The sequence below is a fragment of the Streptopelia decaocto genome (assembly GCF_964273445.1).
Source record: "Streptopelia decaocto genome assembly, chromosome: 2".
Lineage (NCBI taxonomy): Eukaryota > Metazoa > Chordata > Aves > Columbiformes > Columbidae > Streptopelia > Streptopelia decaocto.
The window spans coordinates 121,648,703-121,668,045 of NC_138655.1; positions in this window are offsets into that span (position 1 = coordinate 121,648,703).

The window sequence follows — 19,343 nt, forward strand, 5'->3', positions numbered from 1 at the left end:
GAAGTAGTATCTCTATTTTTTGATGAAGACAATAAATACAAAAAGAAAAATCCAACAGCTTTGTGACTCAGGAAAGTTGTCCTCTCCTGCTTCTTCTTTCAGTAACACGCCTGGAAAGCACAAACAGGATTTTTCTGCAAGTCTTATTTTAATGTGTGACAGACAAGAATAAAGAATGCTAAGAACTGCAAGGGAATAACAGACATCTTGGGGAAATAAAAACAAATACAAAGGGGAAAAATTGATAGAACAACTTTGTTGTGGAGATTTGAGGGGCAGAAATAGTTTCTGAGTGAGGGAATATGCAGATATGGGTCTGATAATAGTCTCATGCTATTTGCAACTATTAGCAAGTACTAGAAATGAGAAAGTATCAGAGAAAGTGTTATCTTGACAGATAGGCAAATGAGACTGTGGAGTAGAAATGGCATAAGACAGCAAGACAGAAACTGTCCACAAAGGGTTTTAAATTAGGACAAATAGCTTGTGTCTGACTTGGGAGTCAGTGCAGTGATCCCCAGAGGTGGTACACTGGCTGACTCAGTGACACAACAAATGTATTTTCTTATAGCAGTTTAAATGAATATAAGCAGAAAATTTTCATAACCAGAAAGGAGGAGGTGACTCTGTTAGAGATGTGAAGTGCTAAGAGCCATATCAAGAATTTTAGTAGTATAGATAAGAAAGCAAAACACTTCAGAAATACATGTTCTGCATACTTTTATATGCAGTCTAGATGTAAATAAGACCACCAAGCTATATAGAAAGAAAGGATAGATTTTAATAGAATAGACTAGAATAGATTATTTCAGTTGGAAGGGACCCACAAGGATCATCTAGTTCAACTGCCTGACCACTTCAGGGCTGACCAAAAGTTAAAGCGTGTTATTAAGGGCATTGTCCAAATGCCTCTTGAACACTGACAGGCTTGGGGCATCGACCACATGCCTAGGGAGTCTGTTCTAGGGTTTGAACTTGCTCTCAGTAAAGAAATGCTTCCTAATGTTCAGTCTAACCCTCCTCTGGCACAGCTCTGAACCATTCTCGCATGTCCTGTCACTAGATACTGGGGAGAAGAGCTCAGCACCTCCCTCTCCACTTCTCCTCAGGAAGCTGCAGACAGTAATGAGCCTCCTCAGCCTCCTTCTCTTCAGACTAGACAAACCCAGTGTCCTCAGCCACCCCTCACAGGACTTTTCCTTCCAGCCCCTTCACCAGCTTTCTCTGGACACTTTCAAGGACCTTCTCATCCTTCTTAAATGGTGGGGCCCAGAACTGCACACAGTACTCAAGGTGAGGCTGCACCAATGCTGAATAAGAGCAGGACAATCACCCCTTTTGACAACTGGTTCTGCCATGTTTGATGCCCCCCAGGACATGGTTGCCCCCTTGGCTGCCAGGGCAATACACACTGGTGGCTCCTATTGAGCCTGTTGCTGACCAGCACCCCCAGATCCCTTTCCAGAGGGCTGCTCTCCAGCCACTCCCATCCCATTTTATACTTGTGCCCAGCACTACTCCATCCCAGGTGCAGAATCCAGCATTTTGACTTGTTAAAATTCATCCCATTAATCACAGCCTGATGATCCCATCTATCCAGATCCCTCTGCAAGGCCTCCTGTCCCTCAAGAGAGCCAACAGCACCTTGCAGTTTGATATCATCAGTAAACTCGCTAATGGTGCATTCAACTCCTAGATCCAGATCATTGATAAATATATTGAATAGGACCGGCCCTAGAACTGAACGCTGAGGAACACTGCTGGTGGCCAGTCACCAGCCATATGTAGCCCCAGTTACTACAACCCTTTGAGCTCTGCCCTTCTTCATGCAGTGGACCATGAACCTGCTTATCCCACAGTTGGCCAGGTTGTCCAGAAGGATGCTGGAAGGGACAGTATCAAAAGCCTGACTAAAATCAAGAGAAACTACCTTCATGAGGCAGGTGACTTTGTCATAGAAGTATATCAAATTAATTAAACAGGACTTTCCCTTTGTGAACCCATGTTGACTGTGCCTGATGATTGCATTATTCTTTACTTCTTATTTACTTTGTTCATTCATGCGGAAGTGCCTGTTATGTGAACTCCACCTGCAGGAGTATCCGAGGATGTAAACATATAGTTTCATTAAATTTAAAAAAGAAAAAAGTGTGAAGTGGGTCTCCCTTAAACACGAGGTCTAACTTGCATCTTATGCCAGGGGAGAGTTTCAAAATTACATCTGGAGTATGTATTTTGCGTTTAGTCAAATCTTTTTCAATACGAATTTGCACAAGTTCTGCAGCCTGGTGAAGCTGTGCTAACATGTGTGGGGCTTTTGCTTTGTAGCACTTGGGTACAAGTTAGTACTGAATGCTTAGTTTAACTGACATACTTATCCAGGAAACTTGCTTAATTGGGACATCTCTTGGGGCACTGATGTAAGACCAGTAGTACTTAATACACACAACTGTTACTTAATAGGGCCCTAATGGGACAGTGGCTACTGCTGCCTAGTATCTGCCCCTGGTTATTCAGTGCTGCTTATGTTACCTGTCTGTTACAGTCTCTTGGAACTTGGCTATACAAGGAAAATGTTCCCTGCAATTAATTTCCTGAGAGTAAAATACTGGGTGCTGTAGTGAAAATAGACTAGTGATGGTGATCACAATTTACTGCACTGATTATTACAGTGGGGAAGATTTGGTAACTTCCCTTATAGTCTTGAAGGATGCTTGAGATATTTTTCTTATAAAATTGAAAATAAAAATATAGTTGTAAGTAGTGTTGGATTGCAGTCATTTCTGTGTTTCTAAGATTCATATTGTCATTTGATTAGTTAATCGCCCTTTTACGAAAGTGTGAACATATTTTCACACTTCGACCAAGACAGTGTTAACAACAAAATGATAGATAGCAATAGAGATTAATTATCTATCACACAAGTCTATGCACCTCGTTCTTGTGAAATAAAGAGAGCCTATCTGTCTGCACACAGGTGTGATTTTCTTTTTTTTTAAATTCCAAACAGTAGCCTTGGTCAAATGAGTTCAAAAGAATATTTTCAAATGGCACCTCTTCAACATGTTCGCTGTTGACATTTTAGATCTTGTTTCATGAAATATAACTTCCAGTAAAAGGCTGTGATTCTTTGCTGAGCTTACCTGTTTGAAATACGTTCACTCATAGGTGAGAGATGTGGGGGAGCTTTAAATAAGAATCAACATTTAAAATCAAAAAACCGTTTCCTTCTCTTCTTAAGGGAGCATACTTTTACTGAAGCCACTGTAAAGTTGTTCACAGCTTTATTTCCAATATTTCCAAAATCTGAGATTTTCACTGACTGGAGACATGTTTTCCAGAAGAGGGAAAAGATGATGGAGGAGTTTGTAGTGTCTTTTTGTTGTGCAAGATGCAACATTTTATATTTATTCTCCCATATAAAATTAAACCCATATGTCTGGTTTCTAAAGGCTTAAGATCCGGGGATGTTTACAGCAAAATCTACTGTTGCAGGAAGGGGAAGCACTAGACATGTTGAACTATTTCTGTCCTGTTTTATTAATCTATTATTCTGCTTGTTCTAATGAGTGGATACTAGTAGCTTACAGACCTCTGAACCTGCAGCCTGTCAAGTCTCACATAACTGACATGAAACTTTTACAGTATTTTCAGAGTGCAAACACTAGTGCTATGTTTTGTTGGCCGCTGTCTTGCTCTAAAAGAGCTGCAGCTGGCATGTTGCTAGGTGGCAAGCTCTATGGTGGCAAGCTCTATGGTGGCAAGCTCTATGTCGAGTCCTGTGGCCTGTCTCTTACCACTTCACCAAGAATGAAACCTTTCCCTTCGCGGACCAGGCCTTTCCACCAGTGTTTCAAGGGAGCTGGAAGCATCCGATCATGGTGACTATCATAATTTGTTTGTTGTCTTTCTAGCAAGAAGTCACTGAAGTAGTATCTAGGGAGCTGGCCATCTGCTCAACTAGAAAAAAATGCATCAAATAATAATTACCTTTGCCAGTCACTACTAGATCTGATTGGCAGAGTGAAAAACACTTCAGTTCCCTTCCTTTTCCAAAGCCTACACACAGCAGCACAACCTTTCATGGGCTTTTGTTTCCTAAAAGCTTCCTGTTTTATCTCAAGAGATTCACATGTACCCCAAAGTTATAAACTATATACCAGAAGTAGGTGACTTGACCAGCATCAAGATTTTCAAATAATAGTGGTTCAGTAATGTAAAAGGAAGGGAAGGTCCACCACCCAAACAAACCAGTCAAAAAATTCATTGTTTGATTTAGCCTACAATTACTTTTCAGGCTATGGTCACAAAGTTTTCTTGTCTGAACACATTCACAACAATTATAGGGTGACTCTCACTTGCATTGGAGGTTTTATTTGGAAACTTATTTCAGCCATTACTGAAGCTTTGGATTTTCATTTTTCTGGCTCTGCATGCAGTCACAAGTTTTCTTTCTGTTTATTTCTTTAAAAAGCTACTTAGCCATTCTCCTCCTTTATCCTTTCCCATTTTTTTTTAAATGCCATACAAAGAAGGGCTAGTCCCTAATCAAAAATGCTTAAAAGGAAATTATTCCATGTTCAATATGGCTTCTAGGCTACAGCAACCACTGTGTGGTGCAGTCCTCTGGGCCTGTGAGCTGGCACTAGTGCCATCTCACTGTCTTTCCATTTTACTAGCCTCGCTGTTTCCTAATCACTTCCCAGTATGGTTTTGTTTTGTGTGCCATAGTAGAGAAAATCCCTATGGAGGCAAGCTCTGAATTTCAAAGGTACTTTCCAATCCATTCCTTAATGCATATAGGTATTACAGCTCAATGCCTGGTGTCAGGAGTTATTACAAATATAGAAAGAGAAACAGAGTAAAGGTTTAATAACTGAAACACGCTATGTAGTCAGCCCTGTTTGAGTATTAGTCTTGTTTGTGCATACTCTTTTTATGTAGTAAATCCCTGCTTAGAGACACAAATCCTCTTAACTGCTGGTTGATTCTCTTAAGAATCATTATCTGTTTCTTTAGTTATGGAAATGTTTGCTTCTTACAGGACGCACTGTCCTGTAATGTAGAATCACCATTCGGCCTTGAAGTTCAACTATTGTAGTTGCTTTTTTCATCTTTAAACATTAGAAAGCCTTATAGATAGGGAAATGACAGTATAAAGAACTTACACAGTTTGCGTGACTTTGTAGAAGAATACCAGTGGTAGAGAACTGAAGACTGAGCTCCTCAATTTATAGTCCATTGAGATGACATAGATCATAACACTACTCATAGTTCAGGAAATTAGGCCTAAGTACAGTCCATACTTTTGCATTTGGATTGGTGTCATTGGAAATGGTAAGATCTGAGTCATCAGGGCAGAAGACTAAGGTGATAAAAAATGCTTATTAATCTATGTAGAGAAGGATGCTGAAATGAATGAGAAAAAAATGTAATTGCTGAATGTGATGCTGGTACTATCTAAAACAAATCTTTCTGTCACCAGACGGCTTCTTTTTGCAGGAATCAAACTCTCAGTACTTGTCTTATAGTGAATTCTCATACTTATCTGTACACAAATTGACGGTAAAATAGTGTCATATAATTATCTATTATATTACATTTGCATACCTCCTTAGTTTACATTGTTGAGAAGTCTGTGGTTATTTGTCTCCTTCTCCATAAAATATAAAACCCAATATGAAATACTGGTATTTATCTTCCTGAAAACTTACAATAATTAAATATAGTCACTATACTTTCACTTGTTTCAAATTCAAACTTAATACTCAGAGACTGATAAACAGGATGTGAGTAGAGGAAGATGCTTTTCCTACCATGACAGATACGATCAAAACTTTTTTGTTTTTATAAAAGCTTTTTCCCTCCCTTTAGTTTTTATGTGTGTAAGAGTGATGCAACAATAACACTGAACACTTAGCTTCTCTATATTCACCAGTCTGGAAAATTCAATCTGACTTTAAATTTAACACTACTGTACTGAAGAGCCTCAACTGACCAGCGCTGACTGTGGTTTTACTTACTGAGATATAGATGCTGTCAAGAGGTAGTATTGGCAGTCATAAAACTCCATAACCCGAAGTTCAGTAAGGGGAAAAAAAGTCTTACTTGCTTCTTTGTGTTCATCCATTGATTTGGAAATCAAGTTATTATTTCCTAGTATGTTATCCATGCTGTGCAGTTAAGCACTTGCCTGTTTGTAAGTGCAAGACTCTTATTGTTGAAGGCAGTGAAATTATCATGTCACATATTTTTGAGCTAAGAAATAAATTGTATTATAGCTGCAAAGAAATGTGATTTCTGTCCTTGTCTCCCTTTCTTTTTTGTGTTGCTGAGTATGGTTTTATAGCTGCTGTACTTTCATCTACCGACATCCATTTCGATGTCAAGGAGACAGTGAATGCAGAGAAGGGAGATCTGATTTGAAACAAACTCAGCTCTCAACATTTATTTCCCCGCAATATGATTCTGGTATGTTCCTAATTACCTACCTTACCGGGATGTTTACATGCTTAAGTAGTACAGGTTTTGTACAACTCCTGTTCCAATGGCTGGTTGGTGAGCTTGTGGCAAGGGTGCCAGTGTGGCAAACCTTAGTATCATCTGTAGAATCCTGATTTTTTTTTTTTTTTTTTTTTGACAGGAGAATGTCACATTGTAAGGCATAGAATCCGAATGAAAACTCAATAGATTTATCCCATTAATTCCAGTTGTATTTTGAAGGTCATAAGAGCCTGATGACATTTCAAATTCTTCACTGTAAAGCATTTAATTGACCATCTCTTTTGCTTTACAACCAATGTTCAACCTTTATTCACAATTGAAAAAGTATGTGAGGATATGTAATGTAATGAAGATGGATACAAAAATGACTACTCAGTGGAAACTTTTGGCAAATCTTATAAGATCTTAGAAGTGCTAGACAGTTCTGAAATTTCAGTGACAATGGTAACAATTTTAAGTTAGGGCAAATTGAAACTAGAAGTTTAATACAGATACTATGATTTAGGATTTCAAACTTGATCTCCTTGTTCTCCAACTAAAACAGTGTTTAAGGTGTGGCCTATAGTCCTCGACTTTTACTAACAAGCTGCAATTTGGGATTATAGACTTTACGTAAGTATTTATATTATTTACCTAGTCTGATCGTTATACATTATTAACGTCAGTATTAGGGACTGGGGGTCTGTTTCTTCAGGCATTTTCTGCATATCTGTTCCAAAAATCTCATAATATAAACAATTGAAACGACGTAACAGGCAGAATTGAATGAGGGCAAAGAGAGCAAGAAGACATTACAAATGTCATATTTGGCATGAACACATTTACTGCATATATTTTATCATTATACGTATGTGATATATGTGCAATGTAGTATGTGTATTTTATATATATGGGTATTTAATTATCTTTCCTACCTATCCTGTAGAATTAGGAAGGTGCACAGCACCAAAAAAGACATAAATGAAGAGTGAAAGTGTAACTAAAGTTTAACTTTCTGTTATGTTTTTATATAACTAGGGCTAAGTCTTAATCAACTTAGAAAAGCAGGGATTTTTGGTCAGGCTATTTTGAATTCATTGTTTCTTGGAGTTTTTTTGCCCCACTTTTTTTAACACCTTTTATTTAATTTCAGTGACTAATTCCCATTTTACAGAAAGGAATAGTCAGTTCTCTAAACTTACTGTAATGTTCATACTGTCTCTGAGATTTCTCAGAACTTCTACAACAAAATTATGGGAGAGCAAATTTGGTATTGCTGGTGAGTCAAGGGCTTGGAAAAAACATAAAAATATTATTTTAAAAATTAACAGTTACATAAATTAGCATTAATACGTAGAACAGCAGAGAAAATAATTAAAACGCAATCCTCCCAGTCTTCCTGTGTTTTAGTTTGAATGGGAATTTGGAAATGTAACTCAATTCTCTACAGAGAATAAATCAGCTTCTTTTTGCTGAGCATTATGTTCTACAGCACAAACATGTAAATCTCCCCCAGTATCATAATTTGTATTCAGTTAAGTACCAAAAAGTTGATTGCAGAGTGTGATGAATCAATTCCCATGCTGGGATAAGCTGTAGAAAGGGGAAGCTGAAGTTTGAATTTCATCATTGTATGATATGGAATAGCAGATTATGAGTAACAGCAAGATTTTAACCTCTGTGTTCTAAAAAAGACATTGCATTTGGAATTTCAGAATAACCCTTTTCACTTGGCTATGCTATATGCTGTTGCTAGCATCTATAGAAATAAAAGTTGTGTTTCTTCTGAGGGTCTCGCTGTTTAGAAAATAAGGTTTTAAGATGTGGAAATTTATTTCTGCAGCTAGGAAATCTTAGCAAAATGGTGACAGCCAAGTTAGCAGGAGAAATCATAGCACCTTTAGAGAATTGCGTGCTTTGTTTTCTTTTAGTATGTTTTAATTGAGTTTTTAACAAGTGCTTCTTACACCTTCTTGTCATGCTTCTTGATTTTTCATTCCAGAAATACATACTGTAGGTATAATATCTTAATGTTACATCTTTTCTTCCATTGCTATTTCCTGCATAGAGAAGCATTTCTTGTTCTTTTACTCTCTGATGTGTGAGAGCTTGGCCCTTTGTAATGCAAAAGAAGCACTTTGTGTCTATTTTAGCTCCAGAAGAAGCACTATGTTGCAAACATTTATCTACCATCTCTGGCAAATGGTGTTCTTGTTATGGTTCCAATTTCAACAGTTACGCTGTTGTCTGGTATCCTCCAGTTCATTAATATAATTCCATTTTTACCACAGTTCATCTCCAAATTTGTCATCTTAATTGTCTTTCTTGCCATCCTTTGTTGTCCATCAAAGTTTTTGTTTACATTTTTGAAAATAAGTGATGGTAGCTATTAATACTGTAACTGAAAGTAAATAAATACCTTTGTCATTCAGCTTTCATATTCTTTGAATTGACTTGAAATTAATACTTGTTAGTTGAAAAAATAGTGGAGCTTTTGAATGTGGGGTTTTTTTAAGCTCCTGTATGGTTTACACAATCAGAAATGTGTGTCAATTTAAAAAATTGAAACAGTTTGCTATATCTTTAAACTTCTAGAGTAGTATGATGTTTAAGAATGTCTTGCTTTGTTTTGAATTGTAGTTTTCATTGTGGAAGACAGAGATACTCATATGTGAGAGACTTAGAATATGATCCTAACTTGGACTATCTGGCATCAGTGTAAGCAAAGAACCTCTAGGAAGGTGTAACCAGTTGTGGTTGCAGCATAAGCTCCGTTCATGTTCTTATAGTGCCTTCAACAAAGATAAAAGATTGTTCCAAAGAAAATATGACAGTACCTAGCTTTGTATAATTAACAGAGCGTTTTGAACAGTTTAGCAATAGACTAAAATGATTGTCCAGATGATGATTAGGACACCCATCTATTGAACACAATTTGTATTGAATTCCATCTTACATAGCCCAAGTTCTGCCTGAGTTAAAGCGCAGCTGGAACATGGAAACTGCACAGACATAATTCTTTTGATATCAAGGAAATGTACATCAGCCATTTGTTTGACTTTCTCTTCAGCAAACCATGTTATTCTTTGAACCTAAAGAATTAAAAATGTCCCCTTCAGCTCAATTCTTTAATCATAATTTCATTCCATTGATGTAGCAAAAACTGCACAGTGTAACACCATCTGCAAATTCTCAGTCCCAACCAGGTTAGGCCCCTGCAGGCCACCAGCTGAGGAGCTCTGGTTCCGTGACACAGGTGACGCTCAAGTCTCTAGGGTTGAGGCTGTAGAAGGCACCTTAGGGAGAGAGACCTCCTGTGGGTCGTGAACCAGCACCAGGAGGCTGAGAAGCAGCTGGGGCGAGAGCTGCTGGCCAGCCTGCCTGCTGGAGGTACGGGGCTGCGGCAGCACAGAGCCAGGGTGGGGGAAAGCGGCAGAATCTCAGCGGCGCGGTTCTTGCCAGGTTAGGGAATGTGTGACGGAGCAGCTGTTGGATATGCAGTGACAGTTACCACGACCACCATGGCTTTGCTGGCTGACAGCATGGTTCCCAAAGGGGGGTAAAGCATGGGCTACTCTAATCAGATGTTCATTCAGAGAAAAATGAACTTTCTGTCATTCAAGTCCTTGTGGGTACTGCAAAGAGAACAAAAGAATACAGTCATTAAAAAAAAAAAAAGTCACTGGCTACTGACCTACCTGTCAATAAGCATTAAAGAAATGTGATGCTACTGCTGAGAAACTAGCAAATTTGCTTTAAAGAGCAATGCTAATTTCCAAGATGAAGTCAGAACTGGTGTTGATTTGTAACAATCATGCTAAAAACCAAGACACGCTATTGATTTTATTGTGAAAGAAAAATCCTCCACAACAGATATTTGCATTCCCAAGGAATAAAATCTGCTGCTGAAATAGGGAGAGAACAGAGGGGGAAAAAAGGTAGTTGTTCATTCCAGGCAGAGTTTGGATATAGTACGTTCCTCACAGTTCACAACAGCAAGTAGACTCTGGGAATTGTCAATAAACCCTGGGAAAGGATGAACATGTTGTCAGAATAGTTTTGGGTGGGGTTTTTTTGGAAAAAAAGAAAGGTACAATCAGTCTGACTCAGGGAGGAGCTGCAGTCTGCAGTGAAGTGAGAATGGCCAGCAATAACATACTTCAGGGCTTTGGCTTACAGCTTCTCATTGGCGTTAGAAGCTGTGTTACCATGAAACAATAATTTTTCTAGGAAGCATCTGCAAGACCCTCCTCAGAAGAAGACATGCACACACCAGTTCCATTTCTGCAGCCTTAAATTCATATCCTGTTTCAGAAAAGAGAAAGAGCTTTGTGGTCTCACTTCAGCTTTTACTGTGTTTGATGTACATCAGAAATACCCTCCTAGCTTTTCACACACTATCAGTCAGAAGACTGCTGTAATTCTGTAAGTGCTGTGCTGTTCTGGCAAGGTGGTTTTGCTCTAAACTTTTCTTAGCATGTTTTCATTCAGTTTCTCTCTCCTCTATCAGTTATAATACTTCAGACCAATTATGACTTCTGCAGTTAAAAATACCAAAACAAAACAAAACAACTTGTAGCATATATAAACATGAATGATACCTGCTTAAAACTAGTGGGTTTTTTAGTTCTGTCAATTCTGTGTTCATGTATGAAGCTTGTACATTTTTTTGTATTTTGGGGGTTAGTTGGAAGGCTATATAGACATTTGGGCCTTTGGGAGAGTTTCTTCCTGCTTTTCATTTGAAAGCAGGTCACTGCTCTTATTGATTTCTGGACTTCTAGATATTGTATGTGTCAGTGTCAAGTTTTAGGTCTCCTCTTGTGTAGCTATTGGTGGTGAAGAATCCAGTATTTGGGTTGTATGAGGGTATACCTTGGTCATTTTACTGTTAAAATTACCAGAGAACAAGAAATGCTCTCCTGTTTTCAACTAACAAATCTCAAGATTGTTCAAATGTATTTATAAAATTCACTAGTATAATTATTTTGTTGTAGGTTTTGTTGTTGTTTTTTGTTTTGTTTTGTTTTTTCTTTTGGCATTTCCACCAATAAAGGACTTTTTTTTCATTTTACTATTTTATTAGAACTAGGCTCATTCCTGGAATGTTGATATTAGTGTTACCCAGCTTAGAGAAAAAAAATGAGATTAAGAGAGGGTGAGTTACTTTCTTGCAAAAATGATGATGAATTATGACAAAAAATGGCCATGGGGAAATATGTAAAACTATTAAGGTGTGTAAGAGTTAAATGGTGTTTTGTTTAAGATTTATATAATCTGTCTGAAATACAACACTTTAAAGAACGTTGCCAAAAGTTTAGCTGGAATTGTGTGTATTTCTGTCCAGATCATATTATAAATGTGACCCACATTTGAAAGGAAAGATATTACACTTTTCATGTTAAAGTTTTTGATATTTTAATGTTACCAGGAAAATTTATTGATAAAGCTTGTAAAACTGAATGCCATTTTGGCTGGGAAAACGATCTTCTCCCTGTCAAGTAGCACTGGATATTTTGCAACATCCAGAAGTGGATGCCAACAGTGGTCTCTTTGAGAAGAGGATCTCAAAAGATTCAGATCCCTTAAAACTACTGAAACCTTCCCATGAAACTTATGATTACAAACCAGAGAATAAAGTGGAAATGTTTATTAATGACACCCTTTCCCCCTCACCCCCTCTTCACTTCCACTGTCTGGAATCTGCAGCAGAAACTGTGTGACCAGATAACTGCCTTTCAAATGAGTTTTAAAATTAACCTTCTGTCCTTGAAAATATAAGCAAACCTAGGAATACCTTAAGCAACCCCAAACTTTTCCAAATGTGTGCATGCATTTCGTGAGACAGGCATGTCCTATTTCTTTAAAGCATAAATTAGCATCTTGCAAAAGGAAAAAATAAACCTAGTACTTGTACATATAAATTAAAAAATAAATTTTTGTAAGCAGTTTAGGAACTGGTCATTCACCTGACAAGGTTTTTGTCTGAAGTCTGCATATGAGATCCAGTGTGTTGAATTTCCAGTCTGAAGTTCAGGCAGAAGAGAAACTACTCAACAATTACGTGCTGGTATGGAGAGGGAAATGGACACGTTTTTACTGACTTACTAAGCTTGGCTTGGAATTGGCTGGTTCTGGACTATGGGAGCAAACTTTCTCCACTTGTGCCACATCAGTTTACCTTGATCCAGAGTTCTCTTTTTCCAGCAGAAATGGGATAAAGTTGACAATCAGGTACTCTGTGAGCCATCCTTATGTGGTTGAATTGATTCTTTTGCCATGTTAAGGCACCTTTCCCGACTGCTTGGGAAGGAGCCCTGACATCATTGCTTTAAAAAGTCCAACAGCAGGGGATACTGTGCCTGCCTTTAGCAACTGTCTTCTTTAGTTTCTTTCATTCCCTCTTAAGCAGGGTCAGACTTTATTTGCCTCATGTCTGTGACCCACAGTACCCAGTGGTCTACTTTTCACAGTCACAGGCTTTGAAAAGAGTCCCTAAGTACTCACTGTGCTTGATCTGTGCAGCTGTCCTGAGGCAAGCGGCTTAAGGGCACATACGATTATTTCAGAGTTTTCTGAAAATCTGAATTGAAAAGTTCTGGTCAGTTTTTTAACATAGTTTGCTTTTATGCTATATTATCTTTTGACAGTAGCTGCCCATTATTTTCATGTCCCCTTTCTGATGCACCTGTTCCATATTTGCCAAGGCATTGTCCTTCTTCATAAGGAAATAAAGATGGTCCTGTGGAAATGGGTTCTTTAATCTTCTTAAAATTGCAAATCTAGAAGACAAGAAAGAGAAGGCATGTTCAGCAAAAAATGAAGAAGAGCAATAAATTCACAGAATCACAGAATGTTAGGGATTGGAAGGGACCTCAAAAGATCATCTAGTCCAATCCACTTGTAAGTTCACTACGATAAGTTCACACAGCTCTTGAGACAACTAAAAGAGTACTACCAATCACTTTGAAGAAATCACATGGAACCTACACCCCAGCAGTAATTACGGTGGCCAGACAGCTCTGTTTTTTGTTGTGGGAGCACAGATCCCACACTCCACTCATCCCACTTCAGCAAGGCAAGGTATTAGACCTTCTACTCAGCTGGAGGGGAGAACAAAGACAATTACTATCCTGATCCAACCATTAGTATTCAGTTCTTTTCATAGGCTGTTAAATGTCTCCTGGAAGTGTTCCTGTTTATTGCTGAAGCGTCCTATTTTGTGAAAGCAATGATATGCTTAGTTTATTTTGGAAAAAAAAGCCCTCTGAAACCTGAAATCTACTATCCCCTACTAGTTTTGTAAAATTTACCACCAATTAATCAAAACTCTAGAACCTGCCAAGGCCACTGTATTGATGAAGTTGCAAAAACTAATATTAAGTGTTGTGTTGCTTGACTATGGCATGTTGTCTGTGCTTTTACGACCTCCCCTTCACAGCTCAGCACCTCAGTGTGCCAGAACGACCAGGCAACCATGCCATTTGTCCTGACAATGTGTCTCCCTCTCCTCCTGTAGCTTCACAGATGCTCTAAACCCAACGTGAATCAAGAACAGCAGCAGTATTTGTTTGAACTGCTGTTAGTCCACTAAACCAATAAGCAATATGAAGTTACAGAATGGAGAGAAGTGATTTTAGGACTTCTGCTTCCCTGAGGGGAGAGCGGGTAACCCGCAGTGCTTTGGGAAAACATTCTAGGACAGTGGGCTGGCCTGAGGAATAAGGGATGCTTGAGATAAGTACTCACATAAAGGTCCTGGGTTTTGCTCTCAAGCCTCTTAATGTAAATAAGAACATGGTGTATTGGTAAGGAGAGAGAACATTTCATGCAGTCTAGTGAGTTTAGACTGTGGCTGTCACTGTAAGTTCACTGATAATTTTTTTCTAGTTTAACTCTGTTTTGATGATAGTTTCAGTTTGACCCATTATTACTCACTAATAGACTTAAAGTGATGGAAAGCTTCAGTGTCATGAGACGTTGCATAATCTTATCAGTAATTTTTTGTTTGCAATGTATACTCTAATTTTAATTTTTAGTGATTTTAATTCTTCATAGTTAAATGGCCAAAGTATCTGGGCTTCTTATCAAAGTTTAATTATAAATTGTTACAGAAATGAGTAAGTTGCATGCAGCTGATTAGCAAAGCTTGTGGAAAAAGCTTTTGGCAAGAGGACAGCTTAGGACATATTTTATGGGTTTGTCCAGAGGTAGCATATTTTTGGAAAAAAAGGCAATAGGGTTATTAGGGAAATTGTAAGTAAGACAGGCTATTTGTGTTGACTGGCAACACAGGAGAAAACGGTGTCTGGTGAAAGGTGGCACAATTTTTCTTCTTACTAAGATTCCTTTTGATTGTATGAAACATTTTGAGTTTGTGTTACCTCAAGATAAAAATGCAGGAGGCTGAGAGATTTTTCTTTGGTACAGGAAGTAGAAGGTAGAGGAAGAAGAAGAACAGTGAAGACATTGGCAGAAAATAATATTTGGCATCATAAAATCAGTAATATACAAACCTCCTAGTTTGAATAAGCACAGAAATTTTTCATAGGTTTACCATTTCAAATGTTTGCATTTGATTGAGCATGACTTTATATTTTTCTGTTTATGTCTCCTCTTTCATTTCGACATGAAATATTTGTGTTGTATGTGCTATCTGAACTTTGGAAAGTATACCCAAAATGCAGTGAGAATGGTGGTTCTGTGAGGCTTGCTGAAATTATGTGAGCTGTGTGCCCTTTGGCTAAGATAATTTCTTGTCTCATTTTTTTTTTGAATATTTGCCTGTTTTCCTAAAATACCGAATAGCCTGTGTCAAATTTTGGTCTTCAGTGCAACAATAGTTCCCTGCTTTGGGACCATCCATTAGTTATGCAGTAGGGAGCAGAATTTGTTACTGTGTGTTTGCTCTTCTGTCGCTGTTCCTTCATATTCTCCATGATTTGTTTGGCAGTGTGTTAGGAAGAAGTCTTATCTAGTGGTTCATTTAAAAGAACAATGTACTTGAGTTTGTTGAGAAAATAACTACTGCTTCTAATTTGAAGATCCTAACTGTCCCAAGATGAGTCCCCAACAGCTGGTTGCTTTACACATTAATGCCCAGTGGAAGAAGAATCTGTGCTACAGATAGTTGCCACATCAGGAATCATTTGAAACTGCAAGAAAGAGAAAAATAGAAATAACCGAAGCTCCAGACAAATTGGCAGGCTGAGTTGTGTAAATAAAATGGCCAGCTAATTGTATTCCCTGGTGAATCCAGTCCAAATGGACCAGGCGGGTTGAGTGCATAATAGAACACATGCACCACAGTTTGAAAATCTCTGGGAATACTGAGCTGTCTTGTGCCACCCCTGATGGAGCTGAAATTGTAGTGAACAGAATGCTGGAACCATGTTGTATTATCAGAGGACGTGGAACCACTTATTTGAACTAAACACTTAGTGCTGTCGTGCTGGTGTGACAGAAAATGGCACTAAAGCACAGCTGAGTGGCTATTTTTGTCTGGATAAATACTCCAGTTTGTCAAGCTCTGTCTTCAGATCTGCTAACGCACAAAGGTAGAGTTCAAAATCAGATGTTAACAACTTTCTGTTAGGTCAGGAAGGAGTATCGTCTCCTTTTTTTGCCTTTTTTTTTTCTCCTATATGCAGTTCCAAATGCCTTATAGGTTAAAGGAAAGGGTCTCAGGTTGTTGAAAGAGGATACATAAGCCTACATTTCATACTGTATTCCATAAAAGCAAATTTTGTATAAATTTACTCATCACTTTATTTCAGTTCATCAGTTTCTGCCCTTGCTGCTGGTGGAGGTAGTCTCCAGTTTAAAAACCATCCCTTTTAAGAGATGGTCTTCACTATATGACCATAGTTCCCTCTGGTATGCCGGAGCACTTAGGGTATTTGCTTTTGTGTCCTAAACCTAACAGCAAAATATAAAAAATATAGAGGTTACAGATAGTAATACAGAGATTAGAGTAACGAGGCTTAGGATATAAGTGGGAGTTTAGGGTTTCCATTCTTCAACTTAAAGTCTAAATTTAATAGTTCCTTAGTAATTCTTTTGGGGCTTTTTCTCATTAAACTTGGCTAAAGTTTGGGTTCAGGTAAATTGGGAAAAAACAATAAATTTAGGGTTCATAATTTCTCTGAAGCATTTTCTGCAAGTGTGTGAAGCTGGACCATTATCCCCAGACCTGTTCATGGCACCTTGTGGCTAGGGAATGCTCTGTGGCAAGCTGAAGAGGATCAGTGTCAGGCTGTTGTCTGGTGTTGGGGTGAAGAACCAATAAAGAGAAGATCCCTGTTTCCCAAAAAATAAGACCTACCCCGAAAATAAGCCCTAGCATGATTTTTCACTATTTTTGCGGATGCTCAAAATATAAGCCCTACTCCAAAAAGAAGTCCTAGTTACAGTTCAGTAAAAATGTCAATTTAAATAGTGTCCTGGCAGCTATACATGTGAAAAAGTAAGCACCTTTTGGATCAAAAATTAATAGAAGACCCTGTCTTATTTTCAGTGAAACAGGGTAGATGGGAGAGAAGTACTTCAAGCAAATCTCAAGGCACCCCAGGGCCATTGCTGTCGGGCCACAAAACTGAAGAGAGACCCTCAGTATATGGGCTACCCAGACAGAAGAGCTGTGCTTCTGTGCAGGAAATCTGGTTTTCTGGCAGGGCTGCTCGAGTGGAAGTTTTTTTGTTTGATCAGTAGTCAGGACTACGATTTTAAATGGAGGTAGTACCCGGGACTTAGAGGAAGAGCTCGGTAATACTGCCTTGAGCATAGCTACCGGGTGTTCTTGCTAGGCTGGCAATGGAACGCTGCTGGCGTTGCCTTGCAGCCAGGAGCGCTACGCCCTGGGAGAGCGACAAGAAAAGATGAAAACAACGTTTTGCTTCTCTGGTCCCCTAAAGGCAGCCACCTCGAACTTTCACTACCCTCTTCCTGCAAGTGAAGAGAAAGTGGTTTGGTTAGTGGAGAGTAGTTCTTCTTTGTTTGCTTTCTTTTTGTTTGAACTTTACCTGAAACTGATCTGTGTCATGTAAATAGTAGAATCCAAGATACCAAAGCTAAGAATTGAATATTGCTTTAAAAATATAGCTTATTCAAAACCTTTAACCATTACAATTTTAAGAATTTTTTAACCAATTTTTAAAATTCATTATACTCATACTGCTTCACAAGTGTTGTTTCTGAATTTTTAGATCAAAGCATATTAAGAGGTAGGTTATCTTCTAAAAAGTTTTGTTTCTGATTGAGGCATACCTTGTACAACCAGACTGTGCATGAATATCTGTGGGGACATTTTGACCTCTAGCCAGACTTCAGCTGATTTCTAGGAAATCTCCTCCTGCTTGTTGTCTGGTAAAAGTATTGCCAGGCACAAAATAAATAAAATGAAAGTTCAAGATCAATAGATTTAATATATTAATATATTAACATCTTATCAGAGATTAGGATGGAAGGATTTTCTTTAATTGTATTCCCTTGGTTTCACTGCAAATATGATTAATAGCTAAGGCCAAGATATGATAAGTATTTTTAAGTGCATTTGATTAAATCCTCTAGTCCTAATTATGAATTTTAAAATATATTAGCTGGATATCTCCCACAATTCTTGAATATAACTATACAGTGCAACACTGTTGGCCATTCTAGTAGCTGGATAATGTACATACACAGAGAAATACTGAGTTATTACAGGGGTAGCTTCATTTTGTTCATGGCATTGCTGAAAAAAAACAAAATCAAAACCAAAACCAAAAACAGGAAGCCAGGTCGAAAATAGGAAGGGAGCAAAAAGGAAGTGTGATGGATAGTCAGAATACTTTGTGTTAATTTTAGTTGTCAGTATTTTTTGATGTTAAGAATTGGAAAGAAATTTTTAAAATCATATGTATATTTGACATTAACAATGCCTGGTTTATAGTGATAGTTATAAATACCTTGATATATTTAGCTTATCAGAAAAAGAAGACTGAGATGACGATTGGTCCTCACCAGCATGCAGTAGAATACTGGGAGAAAATATATGATGATTCATACTGTATACACTCATTAAAGAAATACATTACAAGATTCAGAGGCTAGAAACAAAAGCAAGACAAGCAAAAATGAGTAGCATGGTCCAGTTTTTAACAAACTAAGTAATGGATCCAGTATCAGTCACTTTTCCAATTAAAAATTTTACTTTCTTCCTGCATATCCTGTAGCTCAAACAGAAGCTGCAATCTTCATTGCTCAGGAAGTCAGCCACAATAGTCAGAATTATTCCCTAAAAATATATATGTAAATACATTAAATGAGTCGAATGTGTGCATAATATGTAATAGATTCATTACCCACCTAAATCAAGAGATCATGACAAAACTGGTGGAAGCAGCAGTGGATCTGCAAGAATGCCTAATTCTTGAGAATATCTAATTGTACTATCTCAAATATGTAATTTTTCACTTTTATACATTTTATTTAGGCAAAACATTATTTATTTAGTCTTTAACATTTATCCACGTTAATAAAAAAATTATTTATATTACAGTCATAGCAGAAGTTCCATTGTGCTATGTGCACTGTTCTTGTCGCAGTGTAAATATGCTTACAGTTAGCATGGCCTGATATTCCTTTAGCTCTGAGGTATAGGAAGCCATACAATTTGAAATTCTTCCTGATTGGAGTCTGCTTTGAGGTCAACTTTTTAAAAAGGGAGCAAAGCAAATACAAGCCATCTGTTTTCTGGAAAAAAAAAAATGAGGAAAAATATGTTTCACTGTGTATTTGTTTGCTTAACTGCTGCTTTGCTGAGAAATTTGTTGCCTTAATGTTTTCAAACAGCACTTAGCAATTTTCACAGATTTTACTGT